The sequence below is a fragment of the Aegilops tauschii genome, chromosome 7, assembly GCF_002575655.3.
Source record: "Aegilops tauschii subsp. strangulata cultivar AL8/78 chromosome 7, Aet v6.0, whole genome shotgun sequence".
Classification (NCBI taxonomy): Eukaryota; Viridiplantae; Streptophyta; class Magnoliopsida; order Poales; family Poaceae; genus Aegilops; species Aegilops tauschii.
In genome coordinates, this window is record NC_053041.3 from 130,929,485 (window position 1) to 130,955,020 (window position 25,536).

A 25,536-nucleotide genomic window follows, 5' to 3' on the forward strand; every position below is an offset into this window, starting at 1 on the left:
TTGCATGCTTAGCCTCCAGGGACCGGGTTATCTCTTTAAGATGAACCGGTACTTTAGAATTGTAACATTGTATCTTTCATTGGTGTAACCCCCAAGTGCCGGTTTAACTTATGAAGGTGAACCGGGACTTTAGAAGAATGCCCATAACGTTACTTTGAGCAAACATACATTAGCCCCCAAGTGCCAAGAGTAATACTTGTATTGTGCTTGGGACTTGTAGTAATTTTAGAGAACAAGCAAATATGCATTAGCCCCCAAGTACCAGGTGCATAACTTGTTATGTACTTATAGGTTGAGCTGAGCAAAAAGGAATCTCAAACTGCCGATCTGCAAGAAAACATCAAGTCCCAGCAAGCCGAAACCTCCAAGGCCAAGGATAAGCTGACCAGCGCTTTAGCTACTATGGCAAAACTGAAGGAGAGTTTCAACAAGGAGCGGGCGGATTGGGAGACAGAAAAATCCGCTTTGCAAAAAAGAGCCGAGGACGCAGAAGCAGCTCTTAAACCGGTAGTAGATGAACTGACTGGCGTAAAACGGCAGATACATGCCATGATGGTTGTTGTATTTGGTAAACCTCCTTGCCTCACATTTTCAGCATAGCATCCCATACGAAGCCGGTTTACTGATGCTTGTAATTATGCAGGGACTCGCATTAGTCATCTGGGCTCTGACGTACAGAAGAAGCTGAAGGCTGCCTATACTCTTATAGAGCAGTTATATACCGGCGCGCAACGAATCATCTGCACCGCTTCTCACAACAAACCGCCCCAACTTTAATCAAGGAGACCTTAGAAAGACTGTCAATGCTGCCTGCCCGGATAGATGAGCTAAAGAGATCTGCTACAAGGGCTAGTGCTCTGACCGCACTAACCCGGGCAAAAGCATGGGTGCCTGATCTTGATCCGGTGGATGTGGTTAAAGGCTACCCAAGCTTAAAAGAAGACGGATCCAAATTCGGCAATGAGGACCTCCGTGCCATAAACCGGGAAGTACGTCTGTCAGTGTCAAAACTGGCGGATCTCGGGTAGGGGGTCCCGAACTATGCATCTACGGCGGATGGTAACAGGAGGCGGGGGACACGATGTTTACCCAGGTTCAGGCCCTCTCGATGGAGGTAATACCCTACTTCCTGCTTGATTGATCTTGATGATATAAGTATTACAAGATTTGATCTACCACGAGATCGTAGAGGCTAAACCCTAGAAGCTAGCCTATGATTATGATTGTTGTTGTCCTACGAACTAAACCCTCAGGTTTATATAGACACCGGAGGGGGCTAGGGTTACACGGAGTCGGTTACAAGGGAGGAGATCTACATATCCGAATTGCCAAGCTTGCCTTCCACGCAAAGCAGAGTCCCACCCGGACATGGGACGAAGTCTTCAATCTTGTGTCTTCATAGTCCAACAGTCCGGCCAAAGTATATAGTCCGGCAGTCTGAGGACCCCCTAATCCAGGACTCCCTCAGTAGCCCCTGAACCAGGCTTCAATGACGATGAGTCCGGCGCGCAGATTGTCTTCGGCATTAGGCGGGTTCTTCCTCCAAATACTCCATAGAAGATTTTGAACACAAGGATCGTGTCCGGCTCTGCAAGAAAAATCCACATACCACCGTAGAGAGTATAATATTTCCACAATCTAATCTGCTGACAACTTTTCATAGCGTGACGTCCTGCCGTGGTCCGGTCATTACGAACCGTTTTCCCAGCCTGCCACTGCACGTGTTGCGAGGCGGTTTTATTGGCACGTCTTGTCGAAGCAGAGATCGTGTTCCCCTTATCACGGGATTCTCATCAATAAGGGTGTGGGTAACCCAATCGTGCCCGCTGGTATGACTCCTCGATTTTAGGCAAGTTCCAAACGGCCACGAGGAGGAAGCTTGATATCCACCCTCTCTATAAAGGAGCCAAGGCTTGTCCTTTTCTTCTCGCGCTCGATCCTTCCCTTCCCCCACCTCGAATTCCAACATGCAAGGCTCAGGCTAAGCGCTTCGGAGCTTTAATCATGTCCAGATCCAACCTTCAAGGCCGGTGGATGGCCTCCTCTGCCACAGAGAAGGACATCAAGAAGCTAAGAGAAGCCAGGTATCTGACCGCCGAAATCTCGCACAGGCTGCCTGCTCAAGGGCAGGTCATGCCCACTCCCGAACCCAACGAGAGTGTCGTATTTGTTTCCCACTTCCTCCAGGGATAGGCTTTAGTCGTGATCCCTTTGTTAGAGGGCTTATTGTCGTGGTTTTGTCACGGCAGATGTCCTAGTGTGAGGACTTAGTCGTGAGGCCACGCATCTATGTGGTAGCTTGAGAGGGGTTGAGCGGAATCGAAAGACGCAACACAAGACAAGGATTTAGACAGCTTCAGGCCCCGGGAAACATCATCAGGTAATAACCCTACATGCTGTTTGTGGCTAGGTCTCATTATCTTCACGAGAGAGTCACCGTAAACCGGCACTCCTCTAATTGTGTCTAGCCCTAGAGATTATTGATTGTTGCCTGTCCATCTTTGGGGAGCCCTGCCCCTCCTTATATATGTTGAAGGGGCGGGTTACGTGTGGAGTCCTATTAGGATTAGGACTAGTCTATCTCTAATACAAACCGGATACAAGTCCTGGTCTTAACTCCTTGTAAGGTAAAATATTCCTCACGCCTTTCCTCTTAAACCGGCCCACAGTAATAATGAACCGGCCTTCTGGGCCTTGGGCCTTGTCACTGTCTGTCCCGCCCGCCGAGTTACCAGTGAATCATAATGTCCAGGAAGGTTGCTTGTAAACCGCCAGGTCAGGGCGGGTCGCCAGTGAATCGTCAAGTGTCAGCAGGATCTCAGATAAACCGCCAAGTCCGGCCGGGTTATACTTCCGTCCGGTTTACGCCGTGGGGTATATCCCCGACATTAGCCCCCAATTTAATTTGGATTTATCCATGTTAAACTGATCCTGTAAAACAAACACAAGAACAAATTTGACAGATTATGCTCCGGGTTAAGAATTCTTGTAAACCGGCATCTGATCATCCTTAAGTCCTTGTCATTTCCTCCTTCTAGAAAATCCGGGTCAACAAGCCAGCTTCATACTCAATTTGCTGACATTGGTTTCTCACAGAGAAATATTGTGAAGAATAATCCACTTGAGTCGGCTTCCAAAGCGCCGGTTTAAGAAATATGGGTCTTGAAATACTTATCTAATATTCAGCCGGTTTAAAGATGTAAAACTTGCCGGTTTGATATTACCAATATTGATGGCACCGGGTCATAATTGTTGTCGACACCGGGTCATGTAATTGATCTTCCTGATTTGCTCAAAACTGATAAAATGAAGACGTTCCTCCTTTATATGCATAATACTTGTAACCCCCAAGTCTTAAGAGGAGAACATAGTGATAACTTAAGACTTGCTCCAATAAGTGTTTTCAACCTTGAAGAAATCCGGTTTGTTCATCTCAATCATATAAACCGAATACTCCATATATGTAGCCCCCAAGTGCTGGGTTGTCATGCTTGCAGCAACCTGGGACTTGTAATTGCTTATAAAAACTTCAATTAGTGTAGCCCCCAAGGGCCGGGTTGTCATGCTTGCAGCAACCTGGGACTTGTAATTGCTTATAAAAACTTCAATCAGTATAGCCCCCAAGGGCCAGGTCATTATGCAATAATGAGCGGGGACTTTGTAAATATAATCATGTAGACTTGAGCAGTGATGTGTAGCCCCCAAGGGCCGGCTTAGTAAGATAATACTGAACCGGGACTTGATATATACTTCAATGAAAATAACATCTTATAATGTAGCTTCCATCGTAGGGCTTGAACCCACGTCCACAAGGTTAAGAGCTTTGTGCTTTACCAACTGAGCAGTGGATCCTTCAATATAATGGACGTAAACTTGTGTACCTTGAATTGTTGACAGGAGCAATTGGTAGCCCCCAAGGGCTGGCTCATTATGATATGATGAGTCGGGTCTTCAATAAGACTAGTAAAAATGACTTTGCATTAGCCCCCAAGTGTCATGGTGCATGCTTGCAGCCACATGAGACTTGCATGTAATCTCAATTTGAATAATGTAGCCCCCAAGTGGCGGGTCGTAAGCCTGCAGCGACTCGAGACTATTCCTTCCATTGTAGAATAAATCATATCCTTTGATAAAATAATAGCCATTGCGCTAAAGCGACTCTGAAAACCTCAATAATACCGGTTATTAATAACCATAATAAAAATCCAGCCATGTTGGCTATTCAAGATAATATAATCCGGTATGAAAACCTTATTCATTCAATATCATAATGATTTATAAGCGCATGATTCCAATGGCGCAATCCAAATATATACTGGCGACTTATAGTCCAAAGCCAGGCCGGTTTAATAAACACTGGATAATATCTCATCATATACTGGCGACTTATCGTCTTAAAGCCAAGCCGGTTCAATAAACACCTGATAATTTATCATCATGCTGGCAACATATAGTCGAAAGCTAGGCCGGTTTAATACACGCCGGTGATTTATAATCACGCTTTATTCAACCTGTTTCTGCATACAACAAGTTTAAAGTGTCCTGGCGGTTTACCGCCGGACGGGTCATAATGCCCAACATGTAACCTGGGTTGATAACCAAGGCTGCAATGAAGAATAATCAAATATGAAATATATCATACCTATGATATTAAATAACATCATTGGTTGGCCAACTTTACTGTAGTAAAGGTGATAACCCCAATCTTGAGTACTGATAACTCCTTCCATATTCTGCCGGTTTATGATAAAACCGTGCCGGGTTGTGATAAACACTGGATTAACCATTTATAATACTGGCGACTTGTAGTCAAACCAGACCGGGCTGATAGTCTCCAGATTATAATTTGATCATGTACTGTCAACTTGTAGTTGAAAGTCAAGCCGGGCTGATAAACACCGGTTTAAAAATGTCACCAGTCTTATTAAAACAAAGAAAACTCAGCAAAAGGCAAATAAAAACCGTTGTAGTCGAGGCTTTTCACGGGCTGCCAGGCCCCAAATTTGATCAAGAGGTGTTGGTATGGTTTGGGTTCGACCAAGCCCCCAAGTGATGCTGTGGCATTACGCCGATCAAGAGGCATTGCTATGGTTCGGGTTCGACCAAGCCCCCAAGTGATGTTGTGGCTTTACGCCGATCAAGAGGCGTGGCTATGGTTCGGATTCGACCAAGCCCCCAAGTGATGCTGTGGCTTTACGCCGATCAAGAGGCGTAGCCATGGTTCGGGTTCGACCATGCTCCCAAGTGATGCTGTGGCATTACGCCGATCAAGAGGCGTGGCTATGGTTCAGATACGACCAAGCCCCCAAGTGATGTTGTGGCATTGCACCGATCAAGAGGCGTTGCTATGGTTCGGATACGACCAAGCCCCCAAGTGATGCTGTGGCATTGCGCCGATCAAGAGGTGTAGCTATGGTTCGGATACGACCAAGCCCCCAAGTGATCAATAATATAATAAGCCAATAAGGCAGCATACCCATGTTTGAACCGCGCATCATGGCAGCAGGTCCTCTTCGGCAACCTTTAACTTTTTGCAAGAGATAAATTCTTCTTGAACCGGGATTTTGAACCGGATATTGAGAGCTTCAAAGCTTTGTGTGAGACATCTTTCCCTTGAACCAGATTTTAAACCGGAATCTTCATTTTCAGCCGGAACTTTTCTGACGGCCTTTAAACTCGAACTTGCGAGAAGTTAATTCCTTTTTGAACAGGAAATTCTTAAACCGGATTTGAGAGCTTCAGAGCTTTGTGGGAGACAGATTTCCCTTGAGCCGGATTGTAAGCCGGATGTTTGAGTGTTTCAGTGAGACTGACTTCCCTTGAGCCGGATTTTAAACCGGAATCCTTTCTGATGACCCGGAACTTCTTCATTGAGTCGGGATTTTGTAACTGTCATATACTTTCTAAACCGGAAATTTTCTGACGGTCTTTAAATTTTCACCAATATAACAGTAGCCACCGGGACCGAGTTATTTGTCCCTCCATCGTCCTGGGATTCTTAAATTTGCTGAAACTGGCAAGATTTGCTGAATCATGTCATCGTAGCCCCCGAGTTTCAAAGGTGACTTGAGGAGTTGGCTTGAGACTCTCCATATTTGACCGTGATGTAAATCAGCATAACTTGTATATCATTGGTGTTGATAGCATGATGTGAATCCACATAAGGTTGAGGTGACTGCGGCGGGTTATAAATGATCCCGTATGAGCCGTGTCAGCAACTCGGCCAATGGTTCCTTACAACTGGCGATTTGAAGTTAACCAAACTGTAGTGGCAGCGACTTGTGCGCCTGCCCATTGAGCCACCCAGTGCAGACGGCGGTTGATAGTATATGATAATTTGCCTCCATTTTGTTGAAAGAAAACCGGGCTACCCAAGCTGTGACTTGCTCATACTCAATAAACAGCTCATGTAGACAGGTGCGGCCCAGTGTGTTGATGTAGGCTAGGCCGCGAGAGACGGACGACAAAGATGACCACGGCTTCAGAGGCAGCTTAGATGAATCGGCCGCGGCATTGTAAGCCAACGCGGACAGGGAAAATCGGCACCGGTGTTGTAAACCGGCACAGACGGGCGAGTTAATCGCAGGCGTGGTCCCGGCAAACTGATGTAAACCGGGCCACAGGGACGGTGACTTGCTCACGTTCATTCACCGTGTAATGTGACACGGATGAACACCGGGCAGGACGTTGCCAGCGCGTGCTCCGTAACCACGTTTTATAATGAATAATTGTCCTGCATATCAAAATATACGGTCCAAAGTAATTGTTCTTTTGACAAAAAATAATGTGTCAATAATAGACTTAGATAGATGTCACCTGATATGTTAGGCCGGAATTATCCGCCATGGAGTTGATGGTCACCACGGTGAAGCTAAAATCAACCACGGATGAGTCACTCGAAGGAGCAAACGGATGATTCAGCCGTAGCGTTGTAAGCCGGTGCGGACGAGCAAACTGTCCTCCGCGTTGTAAACCGGGGTGGACACGTGAACCGACCGCGAGGGCGGACGAGCGATTCGTCCGTGGTGTTGTAAGGCGGTGCGGACGGGCGAGTCGTCCGTGGCGTTATAAACCGGTGCGGTTGCGAGAGACGGCCACGTCGTTGTAAGCCGGTGCGGGAGTCCGTTGAGTAAGGACGACCACCTGAGCCGAATGATGTTGGCGTGCCTCCATCTCCGCGGTATAATACCATTTTGTAATGGATAATTCTCCTGTATATAAAATACAACAGGGCAAAGTAGTTTTGCTCGGATGAATTAATATGTGCTTAAAAATAAATAAGGTAAATAGCACCTAATTCATCCAGACGACAGATGATCCTTTGCGCGGATCAAAATTTCACTCATGGTGCCGGTTGATCTTTATCCACTTCCTTTAACCCCACTGGGCAGTCAACACACCCATGAAACGGATCTAGATAGAACCAACACGGCCAGCCAGCAGTCAGGCGCAGGCAAAGCTAGCTGTAGCATGGTTGGTGGATTGGGGGTGGATCAAGGCGGCCGCAAAACAGAGCGTATCACAATGCGGTAGAACCGGCTGGGCGGCCGCCATTTGAGCAGAGGCGGCTCTAAGCAGATGAACCCGCGGGGCAGTTTGACGCGCAGACGTTGAAGCATGCTGGTAGATCAGTGCACGTGTGAGGCGAGTGACCTGGCTCGCGGTACGGCGGTAAAAACACCCGGCCGGTTCATCGGTGGAGAAGCTTGCAGGTGGAGCAGTACAGAGGCATAGGGCTGGTGGCCCCCAAGTGAGGCAAGACCGCGCGGCTGAAGCGGCCCATCGGCAGAAGCAGGCGAATCGGCGGTTGAGGCGACTCGTGAAGTCCGTTCCTGGGTCGGTTGTTCTGCAAAAATCCACGTCCGTCTCATCTTCCGGGTCGTGGCCTATTCCTCCTCTCTCTTTTTTTATGTGAACTAGCACATTAGCAAACTCACGTGAGGGATCTTTGGCGCATATGTCTTTGTCCTTCCCATGTAGGAGTAAGCAGTAATATTAGTTTTTGATTCTTGCATAAACATTGGTGCGTGGTCCTTCACGTGGGGGCGGGGTTGTAGCTTCAGAGATGTGACATCGCTACTGTTGCAAGATTCGCTGGATGGCTTTGAGCGCGTGCGTATAGAGATGACTTGCGATTTAATAGAAGGGCGCAGCGGAAACTTTGTGTCCACCTCGGCGGACTGCCCGTACAAGAATCGATCTCCACCGCTGCTTATGCGTTGAATCGGCAGCAAAGAACTTGTCGGTCTCGGCGACACACGGCGCATCTCACAGACCGTTACACAATCCTAGTTTCCTTTTAATGGCATGGGCCGAGTTAGAATCTGGACAAAATTGGTTTCTTGTCGTTGTCAATTTGGATGCTGGTCGTCGATGCTTTGTTGTTGTCCTTTGTTTTCTTTTTTCTTCCAAGTTCCAACGTTGGCTTTAGGGTCGAACCAATCTCGTATTTGTTGTGACTACCGCTGATCGGGGCAGCTTGGTTTCGCCGGAGTGCTCCTGTGTATCCGCCCTTGAACTGACAATATACCAAAGATTCGTCTGGCGGCGCACAAGTCGAAACCCTAGTTTCTCGTGAACTCGGAGTTTGCTGGCTCCAAAGTTAGATCACAAAACAATGAACTTGTCAGCTCTTCCTCATCCGACAAAATCGCGAGCTTCTCGAACCCTAGGAGAGATCCCTCCAAGAACTCATCACCACCGTGCGCGAGCCCCACGGTGGGCGCCAACTGTCGTGGTTTTGTCACGGCAGATGTCCTAGTGTGAGGACTTAGTCGTGAGGCCACGCATCTATGTGGTAGCTTGAGAGGGGTTGAGCGGAATCGAAAGACGCAACACAAGACAAGGATTTAGACAGCTTCGGGCCCCGGGAAACATCATCCGGTAATAACCCTACATGCTGTTTGTGGCTAGGTCTCATTATCATCACGAGAGAGTCGCCGTAAACCGGCTCTCCTCTAATTGTGTCTAGCCCTAGAGATTATTGATTGTTGCATGTCCCTCTTTGGGGAGCCCTGCCCCTCCTTATATATGTTAAAGGGGCGGGTTACATGTGGCGTCCTATTATGATTAGGACTAGTCTATCTCTAATACAAACCGGATACAAGTCCTGGTCTTAACTCCTTGTAAGGTAAAATATTCCTCACGCCTTTCCTCTGAAACCGGCCCACCATAATCATGAACCGGCCTTCTAGGCCTTGGGCCTTGTCACCGTCTGTCCCGCCCGCCGGGTTACTAGTGAATCATAATGTCCAGGAAGGTTGCTTGTAAACCGCCAGGTCAGGGCGGGTCGCTAGTGAATCGTCAAGTGTCAGCAGGATCTCAAATAAACCGCCAAGTCCGGCCGGGTTATACTTCCAGCCGGTTTACGCCGCGGGGTATATCCCCGACACTTATGTTCTATTATGAGCTCGATTTCCATGATTTGGCTCCGGATTCCATCCTTCACATCTCGTCGTTCATCGTCGTGTGTGAGGCCTTCCTCCGCATCACCCCACACTTAGGCTTATGGCTCAAGACCTTCAATGTGAAGCCGAAGATGACCGATGGGCGACACGCAGAATGCGGAGGTGCCATAATAAGCAAAGGCGCCGATGCTCCATGGCCAAAGGGTTCCTTCCCGAAGATGTCCAACTTATGGCAGCGGGAGTGGTTTTACATCACGGCTCCCCTGTAACGCCCACGATGCGGCTATATCTCCCACGTGTCGACGCACGACTTAGAGGCATAACCGCATTGTGGTTTTGTCGCAAGAAGGGTCATCTTCACACAATCCCATGTAATGAACAAGAATGGGATAACGAGAGTTGGCTTACAATTGCCACTTCACACAATACATAAATTAATTCATACATCATCCAAAATCCACACATAGACCGACTACGGTCAAATCCAAATGAAAATAAGATAACCCCAAATGCTTGATCCCCGATCGTCCTAACTGGGCTCCACTACTGATCATCAGGAAAAGAAACATAGTAACGACCACGTTCCTCGTCGAACTCCCACTTGAGGTCGAATTCCTCATCTGCACTGGCATCGTCGGCACCTGCAACTGTTTTGGTAGAATCTGTGGGTCACGAGGACTCAGCAATCTCACACCCGCGAGATCAAGACTATTTAAGCTTATAGGAAAGGTTGGTGTAATGAAGTGGAGCTGCAGTAGGCACTAAGCATATATGGTGGCTAACATACGCAAATGAGAGCGAGAAGAGAAGCAACGCAACAGTCCCGAAGCTAGAAATGATCAAGAAGTGATCCTAAAACTACTTACGTTCATGCATAACTCAAACCGTGTTCCCTTCCCGGACTCCGCCGAGAAGAGACCATCACGGCTACACACACAGTTGATGTATTTTAATTAAGTCAAGTGACAAGTTCTCTACAACCAGACATTAACAAATTCCCATCTGCCTCATAACCGCGGGCACGACTTTCGAAAGATAATACCCTGCAGGGGTGTCCCAACTTTGCCCATCATAAGCTCTCACGGTCAACGAAGGATAAACCATCTCCCAGGAAGACCCGATCAGTCTCGGAATCCCTGTTTACAAGACATTTCGACAATGGTAAAACAAGACCAGCAAAGCCGCCCGAATGTGCCGACAAATCCCGATAGGAGCTGCACATATCTCGTTCTCAGGGTACACCGGATGAGCACTACGTACAACTAAAACCAATCCTTGAGTTTCCCCAAGGTGGCGCTGCAAGTGGCTCTAGTTTGGACCAGCACTCAGAGGAACACTGACCCGGGGGTTTAAATAAAGATGACCCTCGGGCTCGCGAAAACCCGGGGGAGAGGCTTAGGTGGCAAAAGGTAAAACCAAGGTTGGGCCTTGCTGGAGGAGTTTTATACAAGGCGAACTGTCAAGGGGGTCCCATAAATCACCCAACCGCGTAAGGAACGCAAACTCAAGGAACATAACACCGGTATGACAGAAACTAGGGCGACAAGAGTGGAACAAAACACCAGGCATAAGGCCAAGCCTTCCACCCTTTACCAAATATATAGATGCATTAATATAATAAGAGATATTGTGATAACCCAAAATATCCATGTTCCAACATGGAACAAACTTCAACTTCACCTGCAACTAGCAACGCTATAAGAAGGGCTGAGCAAAAGTGGTAACTTAGCCAAACAACGGTTTGCTAGGAAAGGATGGTTAGAGGCTTGACATGGCAATATGGGAGGCATGATGTAGCAGGTGGTAGGTAGCGCAGCATGGCAATAGAACGAACAACTAGCAAAGCAAAGATAGAAGTGATTTCGAGGGTATGGTCATCTTGCCTGCAAGGTTCTCAGAGTTGTCGAAAGCTTGATCCTCGTAAGCGTACTCAACAGGTTCCTCGTTCACGACTCGTCTCCCGGCTCTATCCAAAACAAGGACACAAGCAACGGAACCACAATCAATCACGGGAAAAGCACAAGCAACACGATGCAATACATGAATGATATGCAAGATATGATATGCGATGCATATGCGTGCTCCGGAAGAAAAATGATGAACAAGGCAGTAACTTGGCAAACCAAGCATGCCACTGGAAAGATGAGATGATTTCGGTTGAAATCGATATAAAGATCACCGGAAACGGATGCACGGTTTGCAAATGGCAAGCAAAACAAGAATGACACGAATCTGTGATTAACAGCATGATACCACTTAGAATGCAACAAGTAATAATACTACAGCACCCCCCACAAAGCAAGAAAGCATATGGCAGTAATCTACAGGAGATGTTTGACAAAAGATGAACACTGAGCTACGGCTAGATCACAATATAACAGGCTCAAACAAGCATGGCAAAAGTGCAAAAGATATCAGGTTCACAGACTTGGTGAAATTACTGGACATGCCTGAAACAGCATCAGGTAGCAATGTTCAGAGCACGAAATCGACATGTTAAAAGAACTTAACATGGCAAAACAAGGCACGGAAGTATCCTACTAAATGCATATGACAAAAATCCCTTACTGACCATAAGCCAAAAAGGATCAGAAGATATGATGGCAACCTTGTAAACATAGCAACTTTCATTAACAGGTTCCAGACTTTGCAGAAAACAGAGCATGGCAGAAACAGACATTATGAGGGCATCTTGGTGAGCTTGATGCACTCACCACAAAGCAATGCATGACAAAACAAGCATACCTGAGGCAAGATGGCATGTTTATGAAGCTATCTATGGCAAGATCAAATACATAACATCAAAGGATCAACTACAACAAGCTTGGCAATATTGAATAACACGTAGACAATCTGCCAGGAACATTTTATAGCAAAAGTAGAGCAAGATTGAGTCATGCTATGGCACTCCATAATTGCAAACAAGGGCAGGAATGGATCAATTACAACAATATCTACAAAACATCCTTACTGAACATCACCAAAATAAGCATGGATCTCTCTGTAGAAATCACAGTCCCTGAAATCAGAAACATCACGAAGCCTAGTTTGCATGCTTGTGCTAGTCACCACAGAGATCACAAAAATACATGGCATAAATCTCTGTAAATATGGCATGGCATACATCAAAACACATGTAGAGCTCATGCCCATAAGATGCACAGATTAAATGAAACGAAAATAACAAAACCTCCAGTTGTGATAAGTAACAGCAGTTAACAGCAACTAGCACTCTTGCACCAGAGATTTGGACATCAAGATGGACCCAAATGAACATGTAACAATCGAACAAAATGAAGAGCATCTCGAGACGAACATTTCGATATATTACACGCACAAAATGGAGCTATATGCAGAGAGTTATGATGTGATGAACATGGGCATATATTGTAAAAATTACGGGACAGAGAAATTCGGGGAGAAGGGAAAGAAAAGTCAACCGTGGCTTTTTCCCAGATCGGATGGAGCCCGAAGCTCGCCGGAGTTGCGGAAGGCCGGAGGAGAGGAGGGAGACGTCGCCGGCGTGGAGAGGAGGAAGAAGAGCTCGGGCGGCGGCGGAGGACGACGGCGGCGGGGTCGGCGACCGCGGGCGGAGGAGGCGCGGAGGCGGCCTCGGGTGGCGGCAAGGCGATGCGGCGGCGGCGGCCCACCGGCACGGCGGCGGCGCGGGCGGCCGGAGGAGGCAAGGCGGCGGACGGGAGGCGCCGGCTCGGGCCGCGGGCGAGGACGCGCGGGCCCGCGGGGGCCGGATGCAGGCTCCCCGGGCCGCGGGCATACGGGCGGCGGCGGCGACACGTGTCGCACAGCGATTGGCGCGGGCGCGGCGGCGGGAGCGTCCGGCGGCGGCGGACGTGTCCGGTGGCGGCGGGGAGATTTTTTTAGGGTTTGATCTGCGAATGTTTCGGAGGGGGATGCATATATATAGGCATAGGGAGCTAGGAGACTCCAAATGGAGTGCGGTTTTCGCCCACACGATCGTGATCGAACGACCTAGAGCATGGAAGTGACTTAGATGAGTTTTGTGCTGTTTAGAGAGGGGTTTTGCTGCAACACACAAAATGACTTTGCGGTTGCTCGGTTAACCGTTGGAGTACCAAACGACCTCCAAATGGAACGAAACTTGACAGGTGGTCTACCGGTGGTATACCAAGGCCACTTGACAAGACTCGGTCCATTCTGAGAACGTCCACACCCACTCACAAAAAGAAACAAGAGGGGTGCGCCGGAGGAAGTGGGAGTGCCGGATTGCAAAACGGACAACGGGGAAATGCTCGGATGCATGAGACGAACACGTATGCAAATGCAATGCACATGATGACATGATATGAGATGCATGACATGAAAAAAATGCAAAACGAAAGACAAAACCCGACCACGAAGGGAATATCATAACACATAGCCGAAAATGGCAAGAGTTGGAGTTACAAATATGGAAGGTTACATCCGGGGTGTTACAACACTCCACCACTACGAGAGGATCTCGTCCCGAGATCTAGGACTGAAAGAACTCCGGATATTCGGAACGGAGGTGGTCCTCGCGTTCCCAGGTGGCTTCTCGGTCGGAATGGTGCGACCACTTCACTTTCAGGAATTTGATTGACTTGGTGCGAGTCTTGCGCTCAGTTTCTTCAAGAATAGCAATGGGGTGCTCATGATATGACAGATCTTCTTGGAGGTCAATCTCTTCGAAGTTGATGGTGCACTCAGGTGTCTTGAAGCACTTGCGAAGCTGTGACACGTGGAACACATCGTGCACGTTCGCGAAGTTGGAGGGAAGCTCAAGTTGATAGGCGAGGTCGCCTCTTTTGCCAATGATCTTGAAAGGACCCACGTATCTAGGGGCAAGCTTCCCTTTGATACCAAAGCGACGAGTGCCTTTCATTGGAGAGACGCAGAGGTAGACATGGTCTCCGATCTCGAAAGCCACATCACGGTGCTTACTATCATAGTAACTCTTCTGGAACGATTGCGCGGCTTTGAGATTTTCACGGATGACTTTACACATTTCTTCAGCCTCTGTGATTAAGTCATTGCCAAGAAGTTGGCGTTCACCAGTCTCTGACCAATTGAGAGGAATACGGCACTTTCTGCCATAGAGGATCTCGAATGGGGCCTTGCCCGAACTCGCTTGGAAGCTGTTGTTGTAGGAGAATTCGGCATATGGAAGACAATCTTCCCATTTCATGCCAAAGGAAATGACACAAGCCCTGAGCATATCTTCAAGAATTTGATTGACTCGCTCAACTTGGCCACTAGTTTGAGGATGGAAAGCTGTGCTGAAGCGAATGTTGGTTCCCATGGCCTTCTGGAAGGAGTCCCAGAACTTAGAAGTGAAGATGCTTCCGCGATCTGAAGAAATCAATTGTGGAATGCCGTGCAAAGAGACAATCCTGGAGGTGTATAGCTCTGCCAACTGAGTTGATGTGATAGACTCTTTGATTGGAAGGAAATGAGCCACTTTAGTAAGCTTGCCGTTGACAACGAAGATAGCATCATTTCCGTGCTTGGACTTTGGAAAACCAGTCACGAAGTCCATTTCGATATGATCAAACTTCCACTCTGGGATAGCAAGAGGTTGGAGGAGACCAGCTGGCCGTTGGTGTTCTGCTTTCACCCTTCGACAGACATCACATTCATTCACGAATTGAGCGATTTCTCGCTTCATTCGAGTCCACCATTACGACTGCTTGAGGTCATGGTACATCTTCGTACTTCCAGGATGAATGGAAAGGAGAGAATTGTGCGCCTCGTTCATTATGACTTTCCTTAGATCACCTTTAGGAACCACAATCCGGTCCTCGAAGAATAAAGTGTCTCTGTCATCAATGTGATAGCACTTGTATTTGGAAAGACCCTTATCGATACCACGTTTCACCTTCTTCACCATGGTATCCAGAAGCTGGCCTCACGAATTTGATCTTCCAAAGTAGGAGAGACTATGAGGTTGGCAAGAAAGCCTTGAGGAACAACTTGGAGATTCAGCTTGCGGAAAGCTTCACAAAGATCCAGTTGGAATGGCTTGAGGATTAAGCTGTTGCAATAAGCCTTCCTGCTCAAAGCATCTGCAATGACATTGGCTTTGCCTAGAGTATATTCAATACTCGGATTGTACTCTTGAATCATTTCGACCCAACGAGTTTGCCTGAGGTTGAGGTTGGGCCGAGTGAAGATGTACTTGAGACTCTTGTGATCGGTGAATATGTCCACTTTTCTTCCCAAGAGATGTCTCCACGTTATTAATGCATGGACAACTGCCGCCAACTCAAGATCGTGAGTGGGGTAGTTCTTTTCGTTGGGCTTCAACTGACGAGAGGTATAGGCCACAACTTTCTTCTCTTGCATCAACACAGCACCAAGACCTTGGAGAGAAGCATCACAGAAAACTTCGAATGGCTTGGATTCGTCAGGAGGAGTTAAGACAGGAGCTGTGACAAGTCTCTCTTTGAGAGTGTTGAAAGCAACGTCACACTCAAGAGACCAGACATACTTCACATGCTTCTGGAGAAGGTTGGAAAGAGGCTTTGCAATCTTAGAGAAATTCTCAACGAATCTTCGGCAATAGCTTGCAAGACCAAGAAAACTGCGGAGCTGCTTGACATTCTGAGGAGGTTCCCAATTCACAATTGCGGACACCTTCTCGGGGTTAACAGCGATGCCCTTGGCAGAGATGATGTGACCAAGGTAAAGAACTCCGTCAAGCCAAAACTCACATTTTGAAAACTTCGCATAGAATTGATACTCTCTGAGCTTGTCGAGCACCAACCGCAAATGTTTGGCATGGTCCTTCTTATTCTTGGAGAAGACCAAAATATCATCGAGATACACCAGGACGAATTCATTGGTATATGGGTTGAAGATGAAATTCATCATCCGAGAGAATGTTGGAGGAGCATTGACAAGGCCGAAAGACATGACAGTATATTCATAAGAACCAAAGCTTGTTCTGAATGCTGTCTTGGGGATATCTTCTTCACGAATGCGAATCTGATGATAACCCATTCGAAGGTCAAGCTTGGAGAATACTTTAGCACCTTTGAGTTGCTCGAATAGCTCATTGATGTTGGGAAGTGGATACTTGTTCTTGATTGTCTTCTTGTTCAATGGACGGTAGTCGACACAAAGTCGTTCCGTGCCATCCTTCTTCTGGACAAAAAGAACACCACAACCCCATGGAGAAGAACTCGGTCTGATCAAACCCAGACGCTCTTGTTCATCAAGCTGTTTCTTCAGTTCCTTCAGCTCCTTGGGTCCAAGCTTGTATGGACGCTTGCAAACGGGTTCAGTGCCCGGCTCAAGATCGATAACGAACTCAACTGGCCGGTGAGGAGGCATACCCGGAAGCTCTTCTGGAAAGACATCTTGATACTCACAAATGACTGGAATTTGAGAGATGGCCTTCAATTTGCCCTTCTCATTGAGAGAAAATAACCGAATGGTTTCATCACGAGCGGCATAAATGATAACATCCTCAGAAGAGTGTGTCAATTGAATTTCCCTGGCAGCACAATCAAGTTGAGCCTTGTGCTTAGAAAGCCAGTCCATCCCGAGAATAAGATCAATATCCGAGTCACCAAGAACAATTGGTTTAGATAGAAATTTATAGTTCCCCATCTTGATGGAAACATCCGGGACACAATTATTAGATGTCATTTGCTTACCGGGGGACACAATCTTCAACGGGATAGGAATCTTTTCCGTCACAAACTCATGCTTGGCAACAAAAGGTCTTGAAATAAAAGAAAGAGATGCGCCAGTATCAAATAAGACTTTTGCAAGAATATCATAACTGAAAGATTACCCATTATCACATCAGTAGATTCCCCCGCTTGAGCTGCATTCATCATGTTCACCTTTGTAGACTTGGGATTATGCTTGACCACTGCATTGCTGGAAGATCTCACAGGAGGAGGAGGCGGAAGACACCTTTGGTTGAAGCATTTGTTAGCATAGTGACCTTTCTGCTGACACTTGTTGCAAGTCACCTCTGAGAGTGGATGGTGATAAGGAGCATTCAACTTTGGAGCTTGATTCTGAGACTTGTTCTGATAGCCAGGGTTGGATGAGTGGGAAGATCCATGGCCACCTTTGTTCTTCTGCTGGTAAGGCTGACGAAACGGAGGAGGAGGAGGCAACCAGAACTTCTGTTGCTTAGCAGCCACTAGTGAGGAAGAAGAAGACTGAACTGCGTCCCCGACTCTCTTCTTAGAAGCCTCACACTTGAGCTGAGCAGCCTCTTGCTTCAGTGCCATGTTATAGAATTGATCAAACTGAGTAGGCTCAACAAGAACGAGAGCTAACTGTAGATCCTCTCTAAGGCCACCTCTGAAGTGATAGATCATGCTCTTTTCATCAGGAACGTCTTGTTTAGCGAAGCGAGCAAGTTTCTGAAACTGGATGTTGAATTGATACACAGACATGTTGCCTTGCCTAAGATTGCGGAACTCCTCACGCTTTCTCTCAACAACACTTTGTGGAATGTGGTGCGCTTTGAAGTCCCGACAGAAGTCAGTCCAAGTGATCACACGACCTCCTATGGAATCTTTGTATTGTTGATACCAATCAGCAGCTTGGTCCTTGAGCTGAAAAGAAGCGAACTTGACATAGTCCTCAGGCCTGACATTGCTACATTCAAAATGCTTGTTGATGTCCACGAGCCAATCATCGGTATCCGTGGCCTCGACACAGTAGCTGAAAGACTTGGGCTGATTTGCGAGAAACTGGTTGAGGGTAGCGAAGTGAGGCTGATTGTTGCCTTCGCCTTGATTTCCTTGATTGCCTTGCCCTTGGGTGCATTCTTGCAAGAGTTGCAGAATCATCTGAGCATTGGCATTGGTGGCTGCCATGATAGCTTGCCATGCCTCCGGAGGCGGAGGTGGTGGCGGAGGGTTCGCCTGACTCCCTTCATTGCGATCCGGATTCTGACGCGTTGGCGGAGCCATCCTGAAGAGGGTGACATCCATTAGCATCTTGATAGAAAAATAGGCAAGTAGAATCAACGGATAGAAATTGCAACATATAGTCTTCACAATAAACATTCGAACGAGGATGAACGAATGAATCCCATAGTAATTCATCACACTTCCATTAAGTTGAGAAGCCACTTAGAAAAAGGTATGGAATCAACATTGGACTTTGAAGCAACTCGACTCCCACAATTCAAAACAAAACAAAGTATTGGCTTGCAGAATAAGCCGGAACAAACATATGATAGAAATTTCGTCAGAAGTTTTCGTGGTGGGGCCCACACGGGCTCGATCGTACAGCACCATCATATACAAGGCAGTGCACATGACATACGAAGCGTCCCCGAGTCGGCATAGCCAAGAACTCTTTAAGACACTACGAGACCACTGTAAAACCAACCGTGGAAAGGCGGACCACTAGACGTCGAACCCCAATCTCATATCATGCGTCTGCCGGAAAGATATCCTAGGAGCTACTAGAATTCCCACTTATAAACTCCCGAAACTTTCTGGTTATGCAATCTGGTGTTGGGGATACAGGGGACACAAAATATATCACCCAAACTAGCAATCCCTAAATCCAGCTGTATCCATCCGTCAACACATAACCAAGAAACCTTCGGAAATCGTATACCTCAACCTTCGAAAAGCATCCGTTATACGAGTTATGGCAATACTCCCGAACTCCCGCCCCAGTACTGGGTGCCGTCGAGGTGATCTCACCAACAAATGCATAAAAGAGATTTCGATGTCGGCGAAACTCAGGTATTCCAGAACTGCAACGATAAAATTGTGACGACAACACCTCGGAGCTCAACTCCCAGGGACACTGCCACAACCCCTAAATGTTAGGAGGCACCAAGAACAATGTTCTCGTCCCAAAACCATCGGAACGATTCTAAGATACCCGCGTGATCCTAAAATTTTTTTTTAGTGAAATTTGAGGAGAGAAGAGTCAAAACTTCTACGTCAAGAGGCCTCACCAGAGCGAAGAAGGGATTGAGGAGTAAAAAGAATCCTACTCTCCGATATATATAATCCTAAGACTCAAAACATTTTTGTTCTAGACTCAACAACGCCAGCGGTTCGATCAAGCAGGGGGCTCCTAAGTCGGGGATGGCTCTGATTACCAACTTGTAACGCCCACGATGCGGCTATATCTCCCACGTGTCGAGGCACGACTTAGAGGCATAACCGCATTGTGGTTTTGTCGCAACAAGGGTCATCTTCACACAATCCCATGTAATGAACAAGAATGGGATAACGAGAGTTGGCTTACAATCACCACTTCACACAATACATAAATTAATTCATACATCATCCAAAATCCACACATAGACCGACTACGGTCACATCCAAATGAAAATAAGATAACCCCAAATGCTAGATCCCCGATCATCCCAACTGGGCTCCACTACTGATCATCAAGAAAAGAAACATAGTAATGACCACGTTCCTCGTCGAACTCCCACTTGAGGTCGAATTCCTCATCTGCACTGGCATCGTCGGAACCTGCAACTGTTTTGGTAGAATCTGTGAGTCACGAGGACTCAGCAATCTCACACCCGCGAGATCAAGACTATTTAAGCTTATAGGAAAGGATGGTGTAATGAAGTGGAGCTACAGCAGGCACTAAGCATATATGGTGGCTAACACGCAAATAAGAATGAGAAGAGAAGCAACGCAACGGTCGCGAAGCTAGAAATGATCAAGAAGTGATCCTGAAACTACTTACGTTCATGCATAACTCAAACCGTGTTCACTTCCCGAACTCCGCCGAGAAGAGACCATCACGGCTACACACACAGTTGATGTATTTTAATTAAGTCAAGTGACAAGTTCTCCACAACCGGACATTAACAAATTCCCATCTGCCTCATAACCGCGGGCACGGCTTTCGAAAGATAATACCCTGCAGGGGTGTCCCAACTTTGCCCATCATAAGCTCTCACGGTCAACGAAGGATAAACATTCTCCCAGGAAGACCTGACCAGTCTCGGAATCCCGGTTTACAAGACATTTCGACAATGGTAAAACAAGACCAGCAAAGCCGCCCAATGTGCCGACAAATCCCGATAGGAGCTGCACATATCTCTTTCTCAGGGCATACCGGATGAACACCACGTACAACTAAAACCAATCCTCGAGTTTCCCCAAGGTGGCGCTGCTAGTGGCTCTAGTTTGGACCAGCACTCAGAGGAACACTGGCCCGGGGGTTTAAATAAAGATGACCCTCGGGCTCGTGAAAACCCGGGGGAAAGGCTTAGGTGGCAAAAGGTAAAACCAAGGTTGGGCCTTGCTGGAGGAGTTTTATACAAGGCGAACTGTCAAGGGGGTCCCATAAATCACCCAACCGCGTAAGGAACGCAAACTCAAGGAACATAACACCGGTATGAAAGAAACTAGGGCGGCAAGAGTGGAACAAAACACCAGGCATAAGGCCGAGCCTTCCACCCTTTACCAAATATATAGATGCATTAATATTTAAGAGATATTGTGATAACCCAAAATATCCATGTTCCAACATGGAACAAACTTCAACTTCACCTGCAACTAGCAACGCTATAAGAAGGGCTAAGCAAAAGTGGTAACTTAGCCAAACAACGGTTTGCTAGGAAAGGATGGTTAGAGGCTTGACATGGCAATATGGGAGGCATGATATAGCAGGTGGTAGGTAGCGCAGCATGGCCATAGAACGAACAACTAGCAAAGCAAAGATAGAAGTGATTTCGAGGGTATGGTCATCTTGCCTGCAAGGTTCTCAGAGTTGTCGAAAGCTTGATCCTCGTAAGCGTACTCAACAGGTTCCTCGTTCACGAACTCATCTCCCGGCTCTATCCAAAACAAGGACACAAGCAACGGAACCACAATCAATCACGGGAAAAGCACAAGCAACACGATGCAATACATGAATGATATGCAAGATATGATGTGCAATGCATATGCGTGCTCCGAAAGAAGAATGATGAAAAAGGCAGTAAATTGGAAAACTAAGCATGCCACTGGAAAGATGAGATGATTTCGGTTGAAATCGATATAAAGATCACCGGAAACGGATGCACGGTTTGCAAATGGCAAGCAAAACAATAATGACACGAATCAGTGATTAACAGCATGATAGCACTTAGAATGCAACAAGTAATAATGCTACAGCACCCCAACAAAGCAACAAAGCACATGGAAGTAATCTACAGGAGATGCTTGACAAAAGATGAACACTGAGCTACGGCTAGATCACAACATAACATGCTCAAACAAGCATGGCAAAAGTGCAAAAGATATCAGGTTCACAGACTTAGTGAAATTACTGGACATGCCTGAAACAGCATCAGGTAGCAATGTTCAGAGCACGAAATCGACATGTTACAAGAACTTAACATGGCAAAACAAGGAACGGCAGTATCCTAATAAACGCATATGACAAAAATCCCTTACTGACCATCAGCGAAAAAGGATCAGAAGATATGATGGCAACCTTGTAAACATAGCAAGTTTCGTTAACAGGTTCCAGACTTTGCAGAAAACAGAGCATGGCAGAAACAGACATTATGAGGGCATCTTGGTGACCTTGACGCACTCACCACAAAGCAATGCATGATAAAACAAGCATAACTGCAGCAAGATGGCATGTTTATGAAGCTATCTATGGCAAGATCAAATACATAGCATGAAAGGATCAACTACAACAGGTTTGGCAAAATTGAATAACACGTAGCCAATCTGCCAGGAACATTTTATAGCAAAAGTAGAGTAAGATTGAGTCATGCTATGTCACTCCATAATTGCAAACAAGGGCAGGAATGGATCAATTACAACAATATCTACAAAACATCCTTACTGAACATCACCAAAATAAGCATGGATCTCTCTGTAGAAATCACAGTCCCTGAAATCAGAAACATCACGAAGCCTAGTTTGGATGCTTGTGCTAGTCACCACAGAGATCACAAAAATACATGGCATAAACTCTGTAAATATGGCATGGCATATATCAAAACACATGTAGAGCTCATGCCCATAAGATGCACAGATTAAATGAAACGAAAATAACAAAACCTCCAGTTGTGATAAGTAACAGCAGTTAACAGCAACAAGCACTCTTGCACCAGAGATTTGGACATCAAGATGGACCCAAATGAACATAGAACAATGGAACAAAATGAAGAGCATCTCGATACAAACATTTTGATATATTACACGCACAAAACGGAGCTATATGCAGAGAGTTATGATGCGATGAACATAGGCATATATTTTAAAAGTTACGGGACTTGGAGAAATTCGGGGAGAAGGAAAAGAAAAGTCAACCGTGGCTTTTTCCCAGATCGGATCGAGCCCGAAGCTCGCCGGAGTTGCGGACGACCGGAGGAGAGGAGGGAGACATCGCCGGCGTGGAGAGGAGGAAGAAGAGCTCGGGCGGCGGCGGAGGACGACGGCGGCGGGGTCGGCGACCGCGGGCGGAGGAGGCGCGGAGGCGGCCTCGGGTGGCGGCAAGGCGATGCGGCGGCGGCGGCGGCGCGGGCGGCCAGAGGAGGCGAGGCGGCGGACGGGAGGCGCCGGCTCGGGCCGCGGGCGAGGACACGCGGGCCCGCGGGGGCCGGATGCGGGCTCCCCAGGCCGCGGGCGTACGGGCGGCGGCGGCGACACGTGTCGTGCAGCGATTGGCGCGGGCGCGGCGGCGGACGTGTCCGGTGGCGGCGGGGAGATTTTTTAGGGTTTGATCTACGAATGTTTCGGAGGGGGGATGGATATATATAGGCATAGGGAGCTAGGAGACTCCAAATGGAGTGCGGTTTTCGCCCACACGATCGTGATCGAACGACCTAGAGCATGGAAGTGACTTAGATGAGTTTTGTGCTATTTAGAGAGGGGTTTTGCTGCAACACACAAAATGACTTTGCGGTTGCTCGGTTAACCGTTGGAGTACCAAACGACCTCCAAATGGAACGAAACTTGACAGGTGGTCTACCGGTGGATACCAAGGCCACTTGACAAGACTCGGTCCATTCCGAGAACATTCACACCCGCTCACGAAAAGAAACAAGAGGGGTGCGCCGGAGGAGGTGGGAGTGCCGGATTGCAAAACGGACAACGGGGAAATGCTCGGATGCACGAGACGAACACGTATGCAAATGCAATGCACATGATGACATGATATGAGATGCATGACATGAACAAAATGCAAAACGAAAGACAAAACCCGACCACGAAGGGAATATCGTAACACATAGCCGAAAATGGCAAGAGTTGGAGTTACAAATATGGAAGGTTACATCCGGGGTGTTACATCCCCGAAGCACTAAGTGGGCAGCTGCCCCCGCCTTCCGTTCGGGCCCCCCACGACAACTAGCGTCATGGGTCAACAAGGGGCTGGACTGGGGGCCGGTTAATGACGTGCCGACATTGCAGAGTCGCATCCGAGATCTCCTCAAGAGAGATGTTAGCCTTGTCAAGGTAATGCAAGTCATGCTAGTTCGTCGGGTCCTGCCGTGCCAACGTCGACCTCTCCGTATGTGGGAGTTCAACCTGGAAGGACCGCGAACTATTCAGCAATTCTTCGGCGTGACGCTCGAAGAGATGTATGGATTGTTCTTCGGATCACGAATAAAGTGTCCGGACACCACCGAGGATGCGGGTCTAAACTACAATCGTCCAGATACCCACGTAAGTAATTCTACGACCAAACACGTTGTCTTTTCATTTGTCACAACATCATTCTGAAAAATCGCTCTTTGACTAGGACTGGATAAAAAAGGCGAAGATGATCAGCTGTTCGGCCCCCTTCCCGAAGGCTCGCTGGATCCCGTACTACCCAGGATGCTTGAGCATGCACCTTATCAAGTGCCATCAGAGGAAGATGAAGGGAGGAATAAAGAAGCCGAAAGCGGGCCTCATGCATTACTCATCCAAACCGGGGGAATTAGTGTCTCCGCGAAGGAGGATAACCGGGGAGAAGAATCTGAAATTCCCTCTCCCCAAGGAAGGAAAAGGACTGCCTCTGAAGACTTGGAAACAAGGGTTTCCAAACGAGGGAAGAAACCTTCGCCAGGGGGGCCTGCCCCGGAGGGCATCCTTACCGCACAGTGCCCGCAAGGGGATCAGCCCTCCACCGAGCTGGAAGTGAACAAGAGTACTTTTGGTAAATATATCCTGCTTCATCTCCGAGGACAATAACCGAGATGTATGTCTTGCAGTTCAGATCGTAGCCCTTCTCGACAGAGTTCGTCTTCGGGGGATCTTCTTCCGGAGATGATGGAGAGTGAAACGCCTCTCCCTGTCTCCCCGCCTCATGAGGCGGACGACCCTGAGGTGTCATCACGGAGGATTTCTCATGATCCGCCAAGGCCGGAAGGTAACCCTTCGGCCACCCGAATTCCGGAGTATTCAGATCCGAAGGAGAGCAACAGAAAGAGTCCGGGGCTGTCCGGTGCATGACCGGACGCACTGATGAGTCTTCTGGAGCAAGCGGCTATCTCACAGGCGCATCGTACTTTAATGGGTACGGTGGTTGAGAGGATTTCATCCGCCAAAAGTGGGTTGCATGAAGCTTTTATGAGCCTGCTAGGAGGCTTCGAGGTACGCAAAGTAGTATATGTATTTTTGACGGTACCGCACACGCTATGTGTGCCCTATACAGATAGTAGCCCCTGAGACTCTGGTTGCTGTCCAAAGGCGGCAAACAGAGGATCATAGTCCCAGGTAATGATCATGCTGCTTTCATGTGCAGGCGGCTGAGGGTCCGGTGGCTGGCCGGACTGGCGAGTTTGTCGAACTGAGGCGGCAACTTGATGCAGCAGATGCCGACAACGTGCTTGTAAACAAGTGGCTTGACGAGGCACAGGGTATGTATTCTTCGGTGGTCAACAGATATGAAGAGGACCATGATGCTAGTATCTATTATATTCTGTGACTGCAGATGGAGCTGCCGCCGTGGAGACCCTCTGGGCGGAGCTTGCCCCAGCCAAAGAACAAGCCAGGAGAAGTGATGCGGCCGCCCTAAAGGTGGCCGAAGAGTTAAGGGCCGAACATGCTGCTCATCGCCAGAGCGAAAATAAAATAGCCAAGATGGCTATTGAGCTGAAGGATGCCGCCGACTGTTATGAGATTCTTGAAAAGGAAAGCCAAGCGAAAGCGGCAGACCTGAAGAAAGCCATGGTAGCAGCCAA